We start from the raw sequence: 19478 nt of genomic DNA, 5'->3' as shown, positions 1-19478 counted from the left end.
GGTTGGAAGACAGAAATAAATGATGTAAATTCCAAGCTCTCGGAGCTGGGCCGCAGTTGGGGAATGCGTACCCACAAAAATGTATAACGGAAAATGGGACGTGCTCTTTGTAGAGGTATGTACACCATGCCATATTTAAAGTCCGGGGAATTTGTAAACTTCCTTGAATCTTTAAATTGAGTTAGACGGTGGTTAAATGGATCAGATGAGAAACACATAAGTATCATTTTTTGTAACTCTGAGATAATAAATGGAAACATTGAATGAAATAAAATGCACGTATCGTAACCAATGGCCCCCAGCAAGGCCGGCACTCTTGCATCCTTTTTGTTCCAGCACATTCTAGGCGTTTGGGTCATTGACATTGCGTTGAGGTCAGATGAGAGTGTGTTCCATCTGCCACGCTTTGATAAGTAAAGTAAAATGCTGATGGAGATCGTTTAAGATCGTCTCTGTGCTGTTGATTGCATGCTTGTGGCTCATAATCAGAATGATGTGAAGTAATTGTTAGACCAACTTGCCAAGGCTACATTTTGTGTCGTTGCAACTGTCAGCACTTTGGTCCTGCTGTTCTGCCTGGAGAATGCTTGCCTAGCACCTGTTGGACGACTGACGTGCTCGCCACTGAATGTCCTGGGTAACTTTTCTTCTGGCGTCCTTGCTTGCTACCCCCGTACAACAACCTGGAAAAGGAGTGTCTGCTTATTTGGTGAAAGCAAGTGCTCTTTTTTATGTGTTTGACAGAATGCTACGTATAGCAGCTTTCTTGTAAAAATCTACATGCATCGTGCCCAGGCGCTCATCTCTTTTCTCTTTGGCTGTGAAACCCAGTCACACCCCGCTTTGCATTCGTGCTTCGTCAGTGACTGGTTATGCGACCTCGGGTAGGTTGCTCGTCTTGCACCTTGTCTTCCTCATCTGAACAATGGGGCTAATAGAACTTATTTTGCAGAGCGTTCGGGAGGATTAGAGATGACAGGTGAAATCTTGTCGGCACAAAATAGCCACTCAGTACGTGCTAGTAGCCAAAGAAGATAAAAGTTTCCAAAGTCAGTAGTCCAAAAATATAAGTGTGGCACATATGGTGTCAGCCCTGTTTTCCTGGCTAGGTCCTATTGGCCAGAGGCACACCAGTGGACGGAGATGTTAGAATTTAAACCACAATTTTCCATGGCTCTACAGGTCTGGTATATAGAATGTATCCTGGGCCATCCCAGGTACACCGTCAGAAGATAGAAAGGACCCTCTGAAAGCGAATTTAAGGAGGTGAATCATTTCGCTTTGACTGCATAGAAGAGACGTTGCATAGCACACAGCACGGCCCAACCGTCTGGTTCTTTCTCGTAGAGAAAGCATTCACCCCAAGAGAGTGAGGCAAAGCAAAATCTCCCTTCCTATAAGAAGTTCACTGTCAGATCCAGGGACAGCTCACTGGCTCCTGAATTGTATCATCAAAGGAGATCTGGGAAGAGTAGCTCAGTCCGTATTTTGTGATAGAAAGTTGCTGGTGCGAGTAGCCGAGATGGTTCTCTGATTCTATCCAGTGCTAAAATTTAACGTCTGTGTTTTTACCTCCTGATGTCGACTCTTCCACGTGGTCAAAATAGAACCGTAGAAGTCTCTTCTAAGAGCATGACTCCTTCACAGACTGTCAGTTTCCCCCAAAATTGCATCCCCTGGATGAGGGATAAAGTGTCAGAGAACTTTCATTGGAAGGTAGCATGTAAAGGAGTCATCACCTGTCCATTCGCGGTTTCGCCAAACTGTTAACATTTCTCTCCTTTGTTTCTCCACTTTGGGTCCCTCCGGGATTTTCCAGCTGGTAGTGGATTTGGCATTTTTCTGATGCCACAGTTCAGTCCTACCTTTCTCTCCTGCTCCCTGCCCGCCCCCCACCTCCTGCCTGCTTGTCCAAGCGGTGTTGGCAGTACTTAGAAAGGGTTCCTCATAACTGGAGGAGGAATTAGCCCCAGACTCTGCAGATTGTGGGGATACGTTCACTCCCTCAGCTTCCCCCCAAAAGTGGTATTTTCCCGAAATGTTGCTAGTCAGTCACATTTCGAGGTATGGCACGATTTTCTCAATCGAGGACAAGGATGTGTCGTGCAACTCAAGCAAAACTCTATCACATATGTTTTACCAAATCAGCCATTCCCTTCGAGGAGGAAACTAGATTAGAAATACTGAGGCTGCACAAACGTTCCACCTCTTGATGTTTTCTAAATATGGTAAATCCTGATTTTTTTTAGGTTTTTTAAAGTTTATGTAATACGATTATAATTTTGAAGGTTCCTCGAGACTCTGTGGTTTTTAGTTTACCTTCCTATCATTAAGTCCCTTCACCGTGATCACAGTGAAAACAGGACACTCCCGTAAGTCACACTTAACGATTTCATAGCTGGGGTGTTGGCATTTCTATCCACCCATAGCCCGAGGCTGTAAAATTTTATCCTTTCCCAATATATTGGAAGCTCCCCAAATATTGTCATTTGTCATATTCCCAGTGGTGTTTAGTGCCGGTTTGTATTCTAAGGGACACCCACACAAACCGAAACAGTTTTTGGTTGTTAAGATTTCTGATATTTATTGCAGTTAGCCTTTCTCGATCTTGACAAAAATGTAAAAGAAAGAACCGTGTGCTACCACGTGTAGTCATTTCTCGTAAACGTGGGGGCACATCGGTAAAAATTCAACAACTGTTTATTTAGTGGTTCATTCTTTCAGTGAAGGGGTCAAGAATGAGGTTGGAGGAGCACCTGGCTGGTTCAGTCGGTAGAGCAGGCGACTCTTGATTTTGGGATTGTGAGTTTGAGCCCCGTGTTGGGTGTAGAGATTGCTTAAAAAATAAAATCTTAAAAAAAAAAAAAAAAAGAATGGTGATGGAGATGGATTTATTGCTATTAAAAGAGGTTTGTAATATAACAAGTAAAATATGATCAGACTGCAAAACAGTATGAATGCTATCATAATATGTTATGAAAAAATTATAGGTATGTATATAATTTTATTTATATAGGTATTTGTATCATAAACTCCGTATACCTGACTGTAGGAGAGAGCCTGAAGCCAAATGAGCCAAAATGTTCACAGTGATTATGGGTGGGGCCTGCTGATTTGTTTTCTTTGGGTTTTTTCCTCGTGTATATTATCTAATTATTCACAGTCAATGTTTTGCTTTGCTCTCGTTTGACTCATCTAATTTTGAAGGGTTGGGGCAAAAGAGAAGACAAGACAGGTACTCACATCCTGACAAGTTACAGAATTATAAAAATCTCTTCTGGATTGACGCAGACCTAGAAACGGGTTGTGCCACGTGGCATGAAAGCGGTTGCTTTCCCCGAGTGTCTCCTACAGGCCAGGCACTGCACAGAGAACGTGAAACATGCCAGGAAGTGGGTATTCGTGTTGCCATGGGGGAAAGCGTTCTGAGAGTTTATACAACTTGAGTCCCACAGCTGATATGCACCTGAGCTGAGAGGCAGCCTCGGGTCTGACGCTGAAATTAGCTTTTCTGATCTTGGTGGTTCTTACCGTAGACATCTTGCTGCCGTTAGGATGAAAAGGTTAATGTATGTGAGCGGATTCTAAAGTGTTGCTTTAAAAAGAAGGTGCTCAGAGCTTGTACCAGCGTGTACCATCTTTTGCTCCTGCGTCGTTCCCCTGTAAGTGTTTTCAGTGAGACTCTGAACTTCTCAGGAGGCGGGACCGCACGGTCTGAGTCGCCCTGCGGTCCAGTCCTCCCAGTCCCGCCTGAGGGTCTAGTAGGCGGGCTGGTCTCTGGGGCTGGGAGGTGCACCTTGCAGATTCCTGGGTCTGGGAACTTGCAGCCTGTGGGCATCCCGAGGAGGAGACCGTCCCTAATGCCTGAGCGGCCAAGCACTGTCATCCTCGTCGGGCAAGTGGGGAAAAGCAAGCAGTGGTCTTCTTACAGCCCGCAGACTTCATCCCAGATGCTCAGGGATCGTGTGCAATTTGCCCGTCTCGGGAACTGCACCAGCTCCGCCTCACATCCCCTCCTAAACCTGCAAAGGCGTCTTTAAAACAGTCTCTGGAAATTTTTAAAAACTTGGATCTTGAGCTGAGTTCCTTATGTGATGTAGATTACACAATCTGTTGCTGTCACCCCCTTATCTCTTTGTCTTTCGGGCTTCCGCTTCCAGCATTCACATCATCTCGGTTCTTTCCCACACTTGATCCCAAACACCGTGGCTTCCTCACGGGATTACTCAGTTGGCGCCTCTGTGCCAAGTCTGCATTCCCCCCTGAGCCCAATTACAGATCCCTGTAGGGCCACTGGCTTCAGCGGGGGGTGCGTGGGGTTGTGGGTGCACCATTTTGAGGTGGGGAAGGTGTGTGGGGAAAGGGCTCAGGGCGGTCACGGGGTACACTGGTTACTTATTAAGACATCCTCAGTTAGCCCCACAGTGGGGCTGCAGACATCGTTTAAAAGATCCACCTGAAAAATGATTTCCCAGGAAATACCCTATGCCCTCCTTTGTCATGGGGCTTTCATTTTCTGATAAAGGAATCATGCGCAGAATTACTTTCTACATATTAAATTTTCGAAGCTGTGTCTTCAAAATTCATGTAGTCGGCCAAACAGTTGTACGCCCACCGTCCGTCAGGCATTGACCTACTAAGTGTCAGAGCGCCAGGATTTCATGTTGTTTATTTAAAATCTCTTTCTCTTCCAGTTTTCCAAAGAAATTAGTCCTTTTTCTGGGTGAAAAGAATCCAGTCTGCTGTTTTCATAGGGTGAGTGATCCTTTGACCCTTTTATACATTTTATGTATTACTTTATCTTTTTCTATATATTTTATTTTATATAAAATTTATTTCATGTATTTTCACATCAAAATGTTGTCCAGTTCTCGTGGTGCTGCGGGAAAAGTGCTCGACAGCATGCCTTCTCTAGAAGCTTTCTCCCATTGGCACCAAAGTGTTCTTTCTACTCATCACATCTCCTGCCTTCAGAAGGGAAGGTTTCTTGTATTTTTCTGCTGTTTCCTTTTGCTGTACACATGATTTGCCCCTGATGAATTATTACCGTTGCTGCTCTTACCTTGCCCAGCTTGCAGGGAGGAGGAGAGAGGAAGTTTCTCTTTTTCTCAATGACTGATGCAAAGAAAAACGGCCGTGGGCAGGAGAAGCCATCCGTTTTGTTCATGTGACACAGTGTCTTGTGAATAGCATGACAGAGAGTAATAGGATGTGAACATGAGATGGGACTTCAGAGCCCATCTGGCAAAACCCCTCTGTACAGATGGGGCAAATGAGGCCCAGAGGGCCTCCCATTCCCCATCTAGGGGCTTCTCAGACAGCAGCAGAGCTGGGATGGTGAGAGGCGCTTGACTCCCAGGCGTGTGGTGGTCTCCCCGGCTTCCCCCCCACCCCGACCCATCCTACACAGAGCTGTCTTTCCCATCCTATTTCTTTCTGAGGATATGCAGAGCTGTAGGTGGTTTGACCTGATAACATCCTTCCAAGGCACGCATCAGGAGGGATGCTGTTTAACTAGTTAACTTTCCAGTAATCGTACTTGGCTGCTACCAAGAGGGGTGTGTGGTGTGGACGGACCCAGAACACTCCTGTTACAGACCTCATCGGAGAGGGCATATTTTCCTTGGTGCTTCCCAAACCGAGGCATTTGCAAAGTGCCATGTCACGTGCCCGGACGGGGGTGGTGCATCTGTTTTGCAGCTAGAAAGCATCGCGCACCTGCAGGGTCTGGCCAGCTGCAGACCCACACGCCCCCACTCCGGACCGTGTGCACCTGCAGACTAGCGCCTACCAGCTTCCGTATTGGGCAGTACAGATTTGACCCGCAGTCACAGAGGCTTACAGAGAAACATTTCTTCATTAGAAATGAGAGTGCAGTTGTGCGGTACGATGGAGGGAGGCGTGAGACTCTGAGCGTCCACTGGACTCCTAGAAGGCGAGCTTGTCTGGCCTTTTTGAGGATGCCTGTACTAGATCGCATTCATTTAGTTTGGTGTGCTAAGTGCACTCATTTCTGAAACATTTCATCTCACCTGGGGACGGTCTAAGTAGAGCCTTGAGAGCCTGTGTCTATCATTTTATCCCCCTTGTCAGCTTAATCACTGTAACTTCACGAATGGGGGCTTCTCTTCTGCCTTAACTGGGATCATTATTAAGGAACTCGATAGCTTCTTATCAGAGGGTACAGAGATAGTCTGCTTTTCCCCAGTGTCCGGAATGGGATTTGGGACACGGATTGCCAATTCACTGGCGATCAGCTGCTTCCTAGCGTAATACTGACCCTCCCGTCCCCAAATGCAGGATGTGCGTGAAGGTGCATTCATTAGAGGTCTCAACGTCAGGGTTTCCATTTCCTTATCTTATCCAAGAAAAGCCCAAAGGTTTATCCCCAGAGCACTCCATAGTACGATGTGGGATGTGAGATCCCCTGCTCTCTGGAGAACCTCAGGGTTTCCGTGGAATTGAGGGATGGATTAAGTCTAAAATAAAGGACAATTTAGGGCCTATGTAAAGTGGGGAAGGGCCAGATCCCACACCCGATTCGTACTATTCACTTAGCAAAGAAGAAGCTGCTAGAGAGGCCACGTTGGGGCCACCTGAATGTATGCACACCACTTAGGGGACACTTTGGGTCGTCTGGGGTTATGAGTCATTTGAAGCTGGCAGTCAGGAGGCCCCAAATCATTACCCCCCAAATATCCCAGGCCGTTTGCTTTTACCATGTGCAGGGAAACGAAACACAAACTGAAGCCATGTGTTTCTTGCTTAAAAAGCCGCTCGGAGGCTAGTCCCCGCGCTCTGGGTTCGTACCAGGGAGGCCCAGCCACCCCATGTAGGTACGCCTCGTAGAACACGAGTGGCTGGGCTCCATTTCATGGTGTGCGGGCGGCTGGACCCTGGAGCAATCCCGCTGCTGTTTCGGAGCTGGAGCCGCACTCCCTCGATGGTATCCCTTTAAGGGAAATCTAGGGAAATGCTCCTGCCAGGGATGTGATTTTCTTTGCTAGAGGCTAAGTCGCAGTGGCACGTACTGGTTCCATGGCAACATGTCCGTGAAGCCAGAAAAAATATAATGACTGTGGCAGCCGGTATATCCCAGGCCGGAGGAGCCCAGCCCACGTGCCCCTTTCCATTTCCCCCTTTGCCCGAGCCGGCCTCAGCCCTCCTCCAGAGAGCGAGGACGTCGTCATTGTTATGAACGGTCCCCGCAGTGAACACTTGCCCCCTGTCCCCCCATCAGGCTCGGGACTTGACGAGGGAAAAGACAACGCCTGTGGTAAAAGTCTGCAGGCCCCATCGTGCCAGCAGAGCCTTGCCAAGGAAAGTCGGGGGAGAGTCTGTGCTTCTCATCCGGCCCGTGGCAAAGCAGCACCATCAGGATGGCACCGTGGGTAGAGCGTGTCCTGTGCGTGGTGGCCGACACCCTCTGTCTGGAAAGTGGGCAGCCGTACGGAGCCGTGGGAGATCTCGGGAAACAGGGTACCCATTCAGTGTGCTACATTTCCTGGGGTAGAATGCCATGCCAGGATGCCAGGCACAGTAGGGCTGCACAAAGACAGGCAGTACGCAGGGCTTGTTTTCTAGAACTTTCTACCAGAGGTGCAGTCTCTGATTCTAGTTTCTCCAGTGTGTGTAAGTGGGGTTGTAACGTGTCTTTGATGTTGTCCCAGCTCTACGCTCCTCCAGGAAAACATTGTAATCGCTCTGGATTTCAACAGAGGCTCCTCTCCCCCTGAACTCCGGGAGCGTTTTTTAAAATCTCAACCATCTATCTGACATGCGTCTGGTGTTTCCTTTTTTGATACATAATGCTTTGGAGGGGTCTGAGCAGTCTTTCTAGATAGAAGGTAAGGCATTCAAGGTCAGGGACCATTTATCTTATTCTTTGTCTTTTTTTTTTTTTAATTTCCCCAATGCTCACAACTGAGCCCTGTAGATAATAACCAGGCCATTAATATTTCTTCCCGATAACGTTTGAGTCCCATCCCATCTCATAAGGAAGTTGTGAAGCAAATGTGTAAATATATTGACAATGCTTTTAAATTTTTCAAAGATAAATTCAAGCAATTCTTTTTTCTAGCACGGTTTTAAAAAAAACCATGTAGGGGGCAGCTGGGTGGCTCAGTTGGTTGGGCGTCTGCCTTCAGCTCAGGTCATGATCCCAGGGTCCTGGGATCAAGCCCCATGTCGGGCTCCCTGCTCTATGGGGAGTCTGCTTCTCCCTCTCCCGCTGCTGCTCCCCCTGCTAGTGCTCATGTTCTCTGTCAAATAAATAAAATCTGTAAAAAACAAAACTGTGTAGCTATGAAATCAAAAGCTAAGAATGTCTGAAGACTTCACATTTCTTCATCTTCCTCCTTGTGGCTACCGACCATGACCTGTGGACTCTAGGGTGTGACGCGGGCGCTGAAATCATCCCGTTCCTCATCCCATCCCCCAGCATTCGCTGCTTCTGTTGAATTTGCCTTATTATACCATTCGGGCCAGACTGCTCAGTCACACCCCCTAGCAATGTCTTTGGAGCTATTAAGCAAAAGATTTGAAAGATTTTTCATTAAGGTGACAGCTTTGATAGATTAGGATAGTGGTTCCTAATTTAGTTTTGAGGTCTGTTGAGGGAGGGAAGGTTTTTATCGTATAAAAACTTCTATCTTAATAATAAGAGTTCTCTTCCCTTCCCAAGTTCTGAGACAACCGAGAACTAAGACAAGCGTAATAAGGCAGATGGAAGCCAAAATGCATGGATGTCCTGCTAACAGTGAGCTGAGTTAGAAGCTGTTGAGAGCCCAAAACGGGCTTTCTGCTGCCTCGTCCCCCAGTTTGGGTCTCGAACAGTCCACCTGTAGGGACATTTGGAGTCTGTGGGCCACTGTCTGTGTGAAGAAGGAAGGAAAACACGCTCAAAGTGTTAGGTCGACTCAGTGGGAGATTCAGGGTCGGGGGTAGGTAAGAGAGGAGGGTCAGGGAAGATCCTCAGCATGGAAAACAGAGGTGGGGAGTGGTGTTCCCTCTGGCTTTGTTCACACCTCGATCCCCAGCCTCACGCCGGCCATCTTACCTGCTGTGTTTTCTCCATAGCTCTTTGGTTTATATACTTGTTTACTAGGTTTATTGTTCATCTCTTTTATTAGAATGTTAGCTCAGTGAAAGCAAAAACCTCATCAGTATCATCAGCTGCTGTGTCCCAGCACTTCCGGCTGTGCCCAGTACATAGGAAGCACTTGGTACATATTTGTGAAATGATCACATGTTGTTTTATGCCTCTTCTCTCACACTTTAAGTGCCCGGACGTCCTTGTGCCCTCTCTTGCCTGGCAAATACCTACTCGTACCGTAAGACTCGGTTGAGCTCTCATGTCCCTGCAGAGCCTTTCCTGGCTCCCTTCTTCCAAGGGGGAGGAGCACCTTCTTGTTTGTAACTCAGCCAATTGCAAGTAGTTGCACACACACGTGTGTGTGAGCGTGTGTCCACGTGTGCATGTAGGTGTGCGTGTTTGTGCGTTTGTGTGCTCTCTCTCTCTCTCGCTCTCTCGCTCTCGCTCTCGCTCTCTCTGGCTCTCTCGCTCTCTCTCTCTGGCTCTAGCATACTGTCACTTTACTTGTTTGTATCTTCAGCACCCTTAGTAGATTGTAAACTCCTTGGGAACTGGACACCTTCTTGTTCTTATTCATTCTTGTTTTTCTGGTATCTGGCACACAGTAGGTGCTCAGTTAATAATAATATTAGCATTCGGAGTCCGGACGGCATGCCAGAAGAACGGCTGTATCTTAGTACTTAAAACCACTTTCTACGTACTTTGCATACATGCACTTGTATGATTCTCACAACCACTTTACAAGGTACATTTTTAAGTCCTGCTTTACAGGGAAGCAAACCGAAGGCATACAGAGGTGAGGTGACTAGCCGATGCTCTCACAGCTGGTCTGATTCCATAGGCGTTATTCTCAGCTGACTCTCAGAGAATGATTGTATCAATGGACGCATAAATGAACGAGAATCCCAGAAGCCCAGACCTATCTCATTTAATAGAGCCACAGCCCTTGGGATCAACAAAGTGCGTAAGAAATGATCAGCAAGCAACCTGGTGATGAGCCATGGTTGACATAGAATATTGAGGCCGTGGCTCCAGTAAACCCACACATGAATCCCTGAAGTCTTACTGTAGCTATTAAGCTTAATTCCTAATTACCCATGCCAGCATAGTACTGTTGATTAATGAAAATCAACAATTATCATTATATTTGGGGAATGATTTCCTAATATTAAGGAGAATATGAAGTCATCAGTTATGAGTTAAACCACTGCTGTGTCTAAGGCTCCCTCCTAAATTGGGGGGGAAATGGTGGGAGGGGGGATGTGAGTTGGGGGGTGAAGTGAAGATCCCCAAAAGTATAAACCAAGGTCACTGTATATGAAAGATTCCAGCCTAGTTGCGAGGGCAAGGCATGATTACAAGCCAAGTTAAGGAAATTTAAAGAAATAAAGGGCAGTAAATAGAACTATCACAAAGCATTAGTACATGTGATTATTTGCCAAATGGTAACATTAGAGAAAGTGAAAGCTGTTGTATCAGTCAGGGTAGGATGGGGTTATGCTGCATGAAGAGTCAACCCTACACTCTCACAAGTGACTTAACAAAATGAAAGTTTAGTTCTCACTCCTACATGTCCGCTGCAGGTCTGGTGAGTCTCCGGGACAGCTGTCCTCCATGCATAGCTCTGTGATGCCGGCCACTCTGATCTTTGTACCCTGTCGTCTGGAGATTTCCTTCATGATCGCAGGGCAAGAGGGAAAAACTGGGGAATTGCACCAGCAATGAAATGCTTCAAATCCTTGCCCTAGAAGGGACACGTGCCACCTACCCTGTCCTAGACATGGCCTCCAGCCTTTTATACAACTCGTGTCAATCCAGCCCTCTCATTCATTTTTATTTTTTTCTCCCACCCAGCACACAGTAGGTGCTCAATGAATATTGGAGGGTGAAAGAAGGAGTGAGCATACCATACTGCCTGATGGTATTTACAGCAGTAATGCACACAGCAGCCCCAGAAGCCCAGACTTGGTCAACGATATTTACTAAAATTAAAAGAGCATGAATAAAAGTAACCACATAGCTAGCACGAATTAGCCACGGTGAGTGTACATCATAAAGACACGGGCAGGTGACATCAAATCCGTTGGTGGTTGAGCTCACACTTCAGCCCTGTCTCTTGGCCACATCACTGTCTAATGGTCTGCGGCGTGATTCACAGTCCATGTGTTGTCTGGTGACAGCTTGCCTTTCCTAGCTTTCTTCTTCTTCAAGAGAAACCAGAGTGTAAGGAGGGACCCATGGTCATGGCCACTAACAAATCCTAGAAAATGGTGCTTCTTTGATCCTGGTTTGGGGTGGGGTGGTAGAGAGGGAGGGGACTGAGCCCTGGGCCTGTCACTGTTTAAACATGAACAGGCCAGTGCTGTGGAGAGGGTCCTGAACCAGGGGTTGGTGGTCACTGGGGATTTTTCAGCAAGCTGTTGATGTGACCAACCATGTTTTGGTGAGGTTAGCTTTACCGCTGTGTTCATGGCCCATGAGATGGTGGGGAGAAAACCAGAAATTGGGAGCCCCAGTGGGGAGGTTATTACAGGCATAAGGAGATGAGATTTTTTTTTAAATTTTTTTTTATTTTTTAAAAGATTTTATTTATTTATTTGACAGAGATAGAGACAGTCAGCGAGAGAGGGAACATAAGCAGGGGTAGTGGGAGAGGAAGAAGCAGGTTCCCAGCGGAGGAGCCTGATGTGGGGCTCGATCCCAGAATGCTGGGATCACGCCCTGAGCTGAAGGCAGATGCTTAATGACTGAGCCACCCAGGCGCCCCAGGAGATGAGATTTTAAAAGCTCATGCAGGAACATTTTGAAGGGGCAGATGTGGGAGATGCTACAAAGAAAAGCTGAGCGACACAGCGTGATCATTGGGACATAAGAAATAAGAGAAGAAAAGGAGTTGGCGGTAATTGGAATTTTGAGTCCGACTGGTTATGGAAGGTGCCCTCTCTTCTTTAGTTTTTGGGCTTATTTAAGTAACAGTGTCATTCTGTGAGTTGGGGCTTCCTGGGTAGACCTGGGGCATAGCCTTGGACTAACACAAGCCCCTTTGAGTAACCGAGTATGGTCTTAACCCCGGCCCTTCCACCATCTCTTCCTTCCCCTGCCCCTCCCTCCCCGAGGTTTAGGATTAAATCTTCAATCAGCAGCAAAAACCAATTGTCAGGCTGAAATTTCATCTCCACCCGGGCCCTCTAGTGGAGATAAAATGGTTTAAATGTGGGCCAGAAAAGTAAAATTAAATGTGTGAATCTGCGCCTTGCCCCTGAAAAGAGAGGGCTCCCCGTCCTCGCGGTGAGACCCGTCCCTGCCCTGTGGGCTTGCGTTGCTATCAGACACAACCTCCCCACAGCTCTGGGAAAAGAGTGGTGGTAGTGTTCTGTTGGTTAGTCAAATATTTGCAAGCTGACAGTTCTGAGCCTCCCCAAGGCCGCCGCGCACCACTTTCTCAGTCCTTCCGGTCTGACGAGAGCGAGCCCGTTTTGATTTGAGAGAAAGGAGAAAGAATGCTGTCTGATGTCAGAGAGGAGGAAGGAGCTGCATCCCATTTTCCTTGCCAGGGCTAGTCTGCATCACCTTGCCCCGGTGCAGGTCTCTCGTGGTAGAGGGCAGTCTGGTGAGACAGGCCGAGGCCATGTGCAGTCCACACGTGGCACCTGTTACCTCTAAGGAGCTGGAGAGAGTGTCTGGGCTCCCAGGGCTCCGGGACTCCATCAACCCCACATCTCTTTCCCATGAAAGTCGGCTGGAGCTAAACACATGCTACCAGGAGAGAACAGAACCCCTCACGCCGTGCCTTTTCCCCTGCTCTCCGCGTGGCTCTGTGGAATACGTACCTGTGGCCAGAGATGCAGAAAGTGTAAGAGAGCAGGAGGGCTTTGAAGTCCCTGCCCTCTCCCGCAGATGGCCGTGGCCATGCTAATGCTGTCCTTGTTGGTCAGACCCTCCTGCTTACCCTGCTGCCGCCCTCTACAAAGGCTCTCCCCCTTCCTGCGTCCGGGCAGGGCATGGAAGACATGTGGCCTTCGAGGTCCTTTCAGTGCCTCGTACAGACCCATCAGTTTTGCCTGATTCGTTAGATTGATTTGTAAGTCAGCTTACCTTGGAGTAGCGAGGTGGTCGGGAGCCTCTGTCATCCTCGGGGGCGGGGGGGGGGGGGAGGTATGTATTCAGACAGAAAGGCTCACCTATTCGTAGACTGCTCTGTGTTGTGTTGCAGGAGAAGGGAGAAGCCGGCTTTAAGTTTTGTTCCGAGTCTTCTGTGGCTTCAAGGGTACTTTCTCCCTAGTACTAGAGACGTTAAACATTTCGAGTCTCCAGCGATAGCTATATTCTTTTGATGTTCTCTGCACAGAAACTAGAGCAGGAACAGGCTTCAGAGTAAGCTAACCAAAGCACGTTGGCGCTTTTGATCACTTTCCATTAGCACGAACAGTAATCTATGTCCTGTCGGATTTTGTTTGAAAGGCCGTTCATTGTTTAATGAAGATAAACATGTTGCTGGGTGTTTAATATGTCTCCTCAAGTCAGGAGCTGAAAAAGTCACACGTGAGATTAGCTCTGTTGGCACCGAGGGGACTGTGAATGCCCCAGACATTTCCCTGGCCACTGGCTGAACTGTTGAAGTGTGCTTACACTAAGAGAACAGATATGGAAAAGATGTTTTACTTGAGTCCGATGGGCCCCTCAGCCACATCTTTGCTACATTATGTTTGGTTAAAAGAAACCCGAGTGCAGGGGCCCCTGGGTGGCTCAGTCGGTTAAGCGTCTGCCTTCGACTCAGGACACGATCTCAGGGTCCTGGGATTGAGCCCCACATCGGGCTCCCTGCTCAGCAGGGAGTTCGCTTCTCCTTCTCCCTCTGCCCCTCCACCGGCTCATGCTCTCTCTCTCTCAAATAAATAAATAAAATCTTTAAAAAAAAATAAGAAAGAAAAAAGCGTGAGTGCAAAGAGGACACGTGATCCCAGCCACTAACAAATTCCTAGAAAGTGATGTGCATTGTTTGTTTCTGGTGAGATGGTGGCGGTGGTGGGCAGAGGGTCTAAGCCACTGTCCCTGTCCCTGCTCTACGTTCCATGGATGCTTCTGGCACTGGCATCCACCCCGACTTGCAAAAGGGAGGGCATGGCCATTGCTGGTGTTGTCTGAAAACGTGTGGCCAGAACTCTGAGAAAGCAGATCTCAGGGCCAGCTGCATGTGTTCCTCAAGCCCATTCTGGTCCTCCTGGCTTTTTGACATATTGGGAGGGGAAAAAAAGAGCGTTGCATTCTAAACTTGTTTCTATCTTAAAAGGGAGTGCCTTTCCAATGCTTAGAACTCGGAAGTGCTGTTTTTTTTTTCATGTAGTATGTGACAAATGGGGATGCTGACGTCATCCTTGGAGTATGGAGTCCAGGTTGCTAACTGAGAGAGAACAGTAAACAAAGCGCTTACGTTGTTTTTCATCTCGAGTGCGCTACTTTCCGTAGAGTTGAGAGGTGACTCGAGATGTTCCTGTTTTCACATTCAGCTATTTCCTGGTTCTGTGAGCATAATACATTCCGTGGCTCCAAAACATTTGAGCAAATTGTGTCTTCTGCGGGAGCTATTTACGGATTCTCAAACAAATGGTGCTTTCTGAGGAAGGAGAAGCGTGTATGAAAACTCTGCGGTAAGGCCTTTTGTGTGAGGCCTGGTGGCAGAACTTCTGAGGGGTGGCTCTGGGGTGGGTGGGGGGGACGGCCGAGGGGAGGGTGGCCCTCCTCCTGTGTGCTGCTTCGAGCTAACACCCGGCTGCCTCAGGGCGCCCGGCCTGCTGAGGAGAAACCCGAGAGTCTGCGCCGAGATCTGTCTGGTGAAGAGCAAGATGGGGTGTGAGCTCAGAGCCTCGTCCTTACCAGCGAGGGGCAGGAGGGAGCCAGGCTATCTGGAAGGCCCCTCTGGCTCTGGGGCAGCCTCAAAGGCCTCAGACGACGTTCCCACTGCCCCCTCAGAGTGAACGCTGTTGCCTCCAGGCCTCCTGCCCTTGCGGTCCTGTCTCCTGCTCCCTGGAAGACACGTTTGCAGTAGATAGAAGCTCAGTCAGAAGTTCTGAGAACATTCGTAAACAGTCCAGGGAACACGCTGGACGGGGCAGGCTTTTTGGCTTTTGCTGCTGAGGTACTTCTGAGGGAGAAAGGAATAACAGAAGGTTGGAGCCCTCTGAAGAGTGGAAGCCGAGCCAGCTGAAGGCAGGGTTGTGTGTCAGAAGGAGGCCTGTGAGCCATTTGTATGTCTTCTTGGGTGATGGGCATTAAGGAGGGCTGTCCTTTGTGATGAGTGCTGGGTGTTAAATGCAACCGATGAAACACTAAATTCGACCCGTGAAACAAAGAATACGCTGCATGTTAACCTAAATTCAGTTTAAATAAAAAAATGAAAAAGATAAAGGAGGTCAGGCATAAGTTCCACATCACTGAAGTTGTAAGCTCCTTGCTCATTTATGAGGGGGAGTGGAAGACTGCAGTGGGTGTGCTGTTAATTCACAAGCAGAAAACCTTCTGTGGGAATGATGAAGTCAGGATAATTGTATGCACGTTGCAGTGCCCTCTAGTGGCCAGCATGGGGCCCTTCTAGAAGGTCGTTCCGGACTTCCACTACTTCCCAATTCCTCACGGAATGAAGCGTCCACTTCTCAGTGGTTGAGTCTGTCTCCTGACCATGATCTGTCTACCATGTGGGAAAAAACATCAGAAGCTTTGTTACAGAGCGGAGAAAGTAGTGCTATTGTTACGTCACATTAGGACGTCCTATAGCACATCTGAATTATCCGAATTATAAATCTACTGGGTATGACCCAAGACTTGAAAACTTCGATGCAAGTATTTTCACAGCCAGTCGATTCCTTCCAGGAGGAGAATGATACCATTGGCAGTAGTGGGCAAGTCCTGTGCTGGCTTCCCCACCCATAAACAGACAAGCTTTACAAAAGGACAAAACCTTCTCAAGCTATTTAGTTGGCCAATGCAAAATTTGTCTTCCTCCCTCAGAAGGTTGATATCGTTAACCGTCTGCTGTCTATATGGCTTTGATATGGTTTTATATAGTGAAAGCATTAGTCACTCACAGTTATCTTTGAATGAATTATGTAAATCATGTTTTGGTGTTGATACTTTGTTTTTCTAGTCAATTCAACCAGTGAAGTGGCTACTGAGTGGTTCCCGTGAGTGCGGTCAAGGACATGGGAATCACCGTAGGAATCCCATTAAATGCAGCTTCTGACTTGCGTAGGTCTGAAGTGGAGCCCAAGATTCTGCATCTCCAGGGACCACACTTGGAATAACAAAGATATAGGTGAATAACAAGGTGATAGGTGATGCAGGCAGACAGTCTGTGTCCTTGAAGGGACTGGGAAACGTTTACAAGTAATTATGGCATTAAGACAGAATGTGATGGGGCGCCTGGGTGGCTCAGTCAGTTGAACATCTGGCTCTTGATTTCAGCTCAGGTCATGATCTCAGGGTCCTGGGATCATGCCCCACATAGGGCTCTGTGCTCAGTGGGGAGTCTGCTTAAGGATTCTCTCCCTCCCTCTCCCTCTGCCCCTTCCCCCGCTCATGCATGCTCTCCCTCTCTCTCTCTTAAGTAAATAAATAAATCTTTTTTAAAAAGACAGAATGTGATAATGTGTATAACCAAATTTAAAGCTTGCTTTATGTGATCACTTCTGATTGGAAAGAGTGGGAAAATTTTCAGGGAGAAGGTGATTTTGAAGTTGGATCTGAGATTTGGGTTAGTTTGCGACAGGGATGGCAAAAGCGAATGAGTCAAAAGGTAGAGATTCTGGAAAACGAACAGTATATGCAGGGAGTAAGAAGCTGCCTGTACCTGTGATGGGGAAGCAGGAGATACAGTTGGAAAGGCAGGCTGAATTCATACCTTGGACTATCAGGTAGTCTAGGATGAAAAGTCCGGACTTAGGAAGCAAAGAGGAACCGGCGACAAGAGATTCTGAAACAAGAAGGTGAATTGATTGTAAAGTTCCATGATTCATTACTTGTGTATAACACCCAGTGCACCATGCAATACCCCTCCTTAATACCCATCACCAGCCTATCCCGTTCCCCCCCACCCCCTCCCCTCTGAAACCCTCAGTTTGTTTCCCAGACTCCATAGTCTCTCATGGTTCATTCCCCCTTCTGTTTACTCCTCGTTCTTCTTCCCTTTCTTCTCCTACCAGTCTTCCTACTGACTAACATAATATAATAAAAAAATATTATTAAAAAAATTTAAAAATGTGAGAGGCAAAAAAAAAATAAAAGCTATTTTTCCTTGCAAAAAAAAAAAAGAAGGTGAATTAATTGAAACTGAAGATTAATCTGGCACATGTGTATAGAATAGACTGGAGCAGGGTGTGATGTCACTTTCCAGACAGGAAGGGATAGAACAGGTAGCATGATGAATATTAGCAACTGGGAGAATGAAGGATAGAGAGGATGTGCAGAGAGAAGGATCAGAAGGCTCCCAGGAGGACATCAAGATTCCAGTCCTGGATGGTTGCACAATAACCCTAAATGGGAAAGTCAGATGACCTATCGAACATGTTCGAACAGGAAAATGACCTGGATGAATATTCAAACGTCACTTCCAGGAAGCCTTCCTTCCTTGTCTGTCCTATCTAAAATAGCACCCAGTCTTGTTACCCTGCTTTATTGTTTTCATAACGCTTTTCACTGTCTGACATTATTCTCTCTAAATTTATTCGTGCCGTGTTGCTCCCAGGGAGTTTATACTCTACTGGAAGAAACAGACAATAAACATGTAAACCAAGAAATATAATTAGAAATGAAGGAGCGAGAACAGTCACACATGAGAAAGAAGAACAAGGTGGGAGGGATGGATCTACTTTAGATTGGATGGGTAAGGAAAGGCTCTCTTAGGAGATGACATTAAACTGAGCATGAGACGGGACACACTATGGGAGTTAGAGAGCAGGCAGAGAGAATGTCATATGCAAAGGTCCTGAGGTGAGAAGTGCTGGGCACATCCAGAGACCATGAACTTGAACCAGTGTGGCTGGAAGCTAGGGTGAGTTAGGAGAGGTTGATGTTAGAATTGACAAGCCACAGATAGTGCAGAGCCTTGTGTCTGGCAAGGGAATTTATTCTAAGTGCTTGGAAAGTCATGCAAGGGTCTAAACACGCAGGGTGGATTGGAGACAAGAAAAGCAGAGAAATGGGGTAGAAAACCTGCAGTTGACCAGAGAAGAAGCAACAGTGGTTTGGAACTGATTGGTGGCAGTAAAGCCACAGAGGAGTAGATGGTTTCGTGATATGGCTCATTCTCAAGGCCAGCAATGCACAATGTGTAGATTTTTTATGTGAACGAAGACATGGAGGTGATCACCAGGAGAATTCCCCGGCTTCTGGCTTGAGCAACTAATAAAATGAATGTGCCATTCACAGAGATGGGGAAGACAGGCACATAGCAGAGTTTGGAAAATGTTGAGTTTAAGGTGTACATGAGACTTTTTTTTTAATTGTGGCAAAATACTCAAAACTCTTGTCATCTTAAATCATTTGCAGATGTACAGTTCAGTCGTGCTGAGTACATTCACGTTGTGCATTCAGTCTCCAGAGCTGCTTTCATCTTGCAAAACTAGAACCCCCGCACTCATCAGACAACCGCCCTTCCTCCCTCCCCCAGCCCCTGGCAGCCACCACTCTACTTTCTCTCTATGTCTGACTCCTCTTGACTCCTCATATAAGTGGGATCATACCTTATTTGTCCTTTTGTGTCTGGCTTGTTTCACTTAGCACAGTGTCCTCAAGGTTCATCCATATTGTAGCATGTAGCATCAGAATTTCCTCCCTTTTTAAGTCTGAGTAATATTCCATTGTGTGTGTACACACACACACACACCATATCTTGTTTATCCATTTATCTCCTGATGGACACTTGGCTTGCTTCCACCTTTTGCTTGTTGTAAGTAATGCTGGACAAATACCAAATACCCCTTCAAGATCCCACTTTCAGTTCTTTGGGACATATACCTAGAAGTAGAATTTGCTGGACCATATGGTTATTCTATTTTAAATTCTTTGAGGATCCCCTGTGCTGTTTCCCCAAAGTGGCCGCATCATTTTATATTCCTTCCAGCGGTAAGCAAGGGTTCCAATTTATCCACGTCCTCGCCAACACTTGTTGTTTTCTGGTTTTGATAGTGGCCATCCTAATGGGTGTGAGGTGGTGAGACATTGTTTTTAGTGGGTAATTCAGATAGGCTGTTCAGTCTTCGGATCTACAGATCAAAAGAGATCTGGCCTGAGATACACCATAAAGTTCAAGTTTAAGCCATCTTCCATCTTTTCAATGAGTTGTTTTCTTTTTTTTTAACCAAGTATTTTTTTTAAAGATTTTATTCATTCA

At 47.0% G+C, this 19478-nt stretch overlaps 1 protein-coding gene across 2 annotated transcripts in view; it reads left to right on the top strand.

The window, feature by feature from the left end:
• Positions 1–19478, top strand: part of ATXN1 (ataxin 1) — a 244130-nt gene that overhangs the window by 48448 nt on the left and 176204 nt on the right. The window contains exon 2 of one of the 2 annotated variants that reach the window (XM_057304837.1): positions 4695–4755. The exons of the other annotated variant lie outside the window; for it this stretch is intronic. The gene's annotated coding sequence lies outside the window, so the exon portion shown is untranslated. The remainder of the gene's footprint in view (positions 1–4694; positions 4756–19478) is intronic. 2 annotated transcript variants of the gene reach the window in all.

The sequence above is a fragment of the Ursus arctos genome, unplaced genomic scaffold (assembly GCF_023065955.2).
Source record: "Ursus arctos isolate Adak ecotype North America unplaced genomic scaffold, UrsArc2.0 scaffold_31, whole genome shotgun sequence".
NCBI classification, from domain to species: Eukaryota; Metazoa; Chordata; class Mammalia; order Carnivora; family Ursidae; genus Ursus; species Ursus arctos.
Note: the sequence above shows the minus strand (reverse complement) of the source record. Positions and strands in the feature narration are given on the sequence as shown.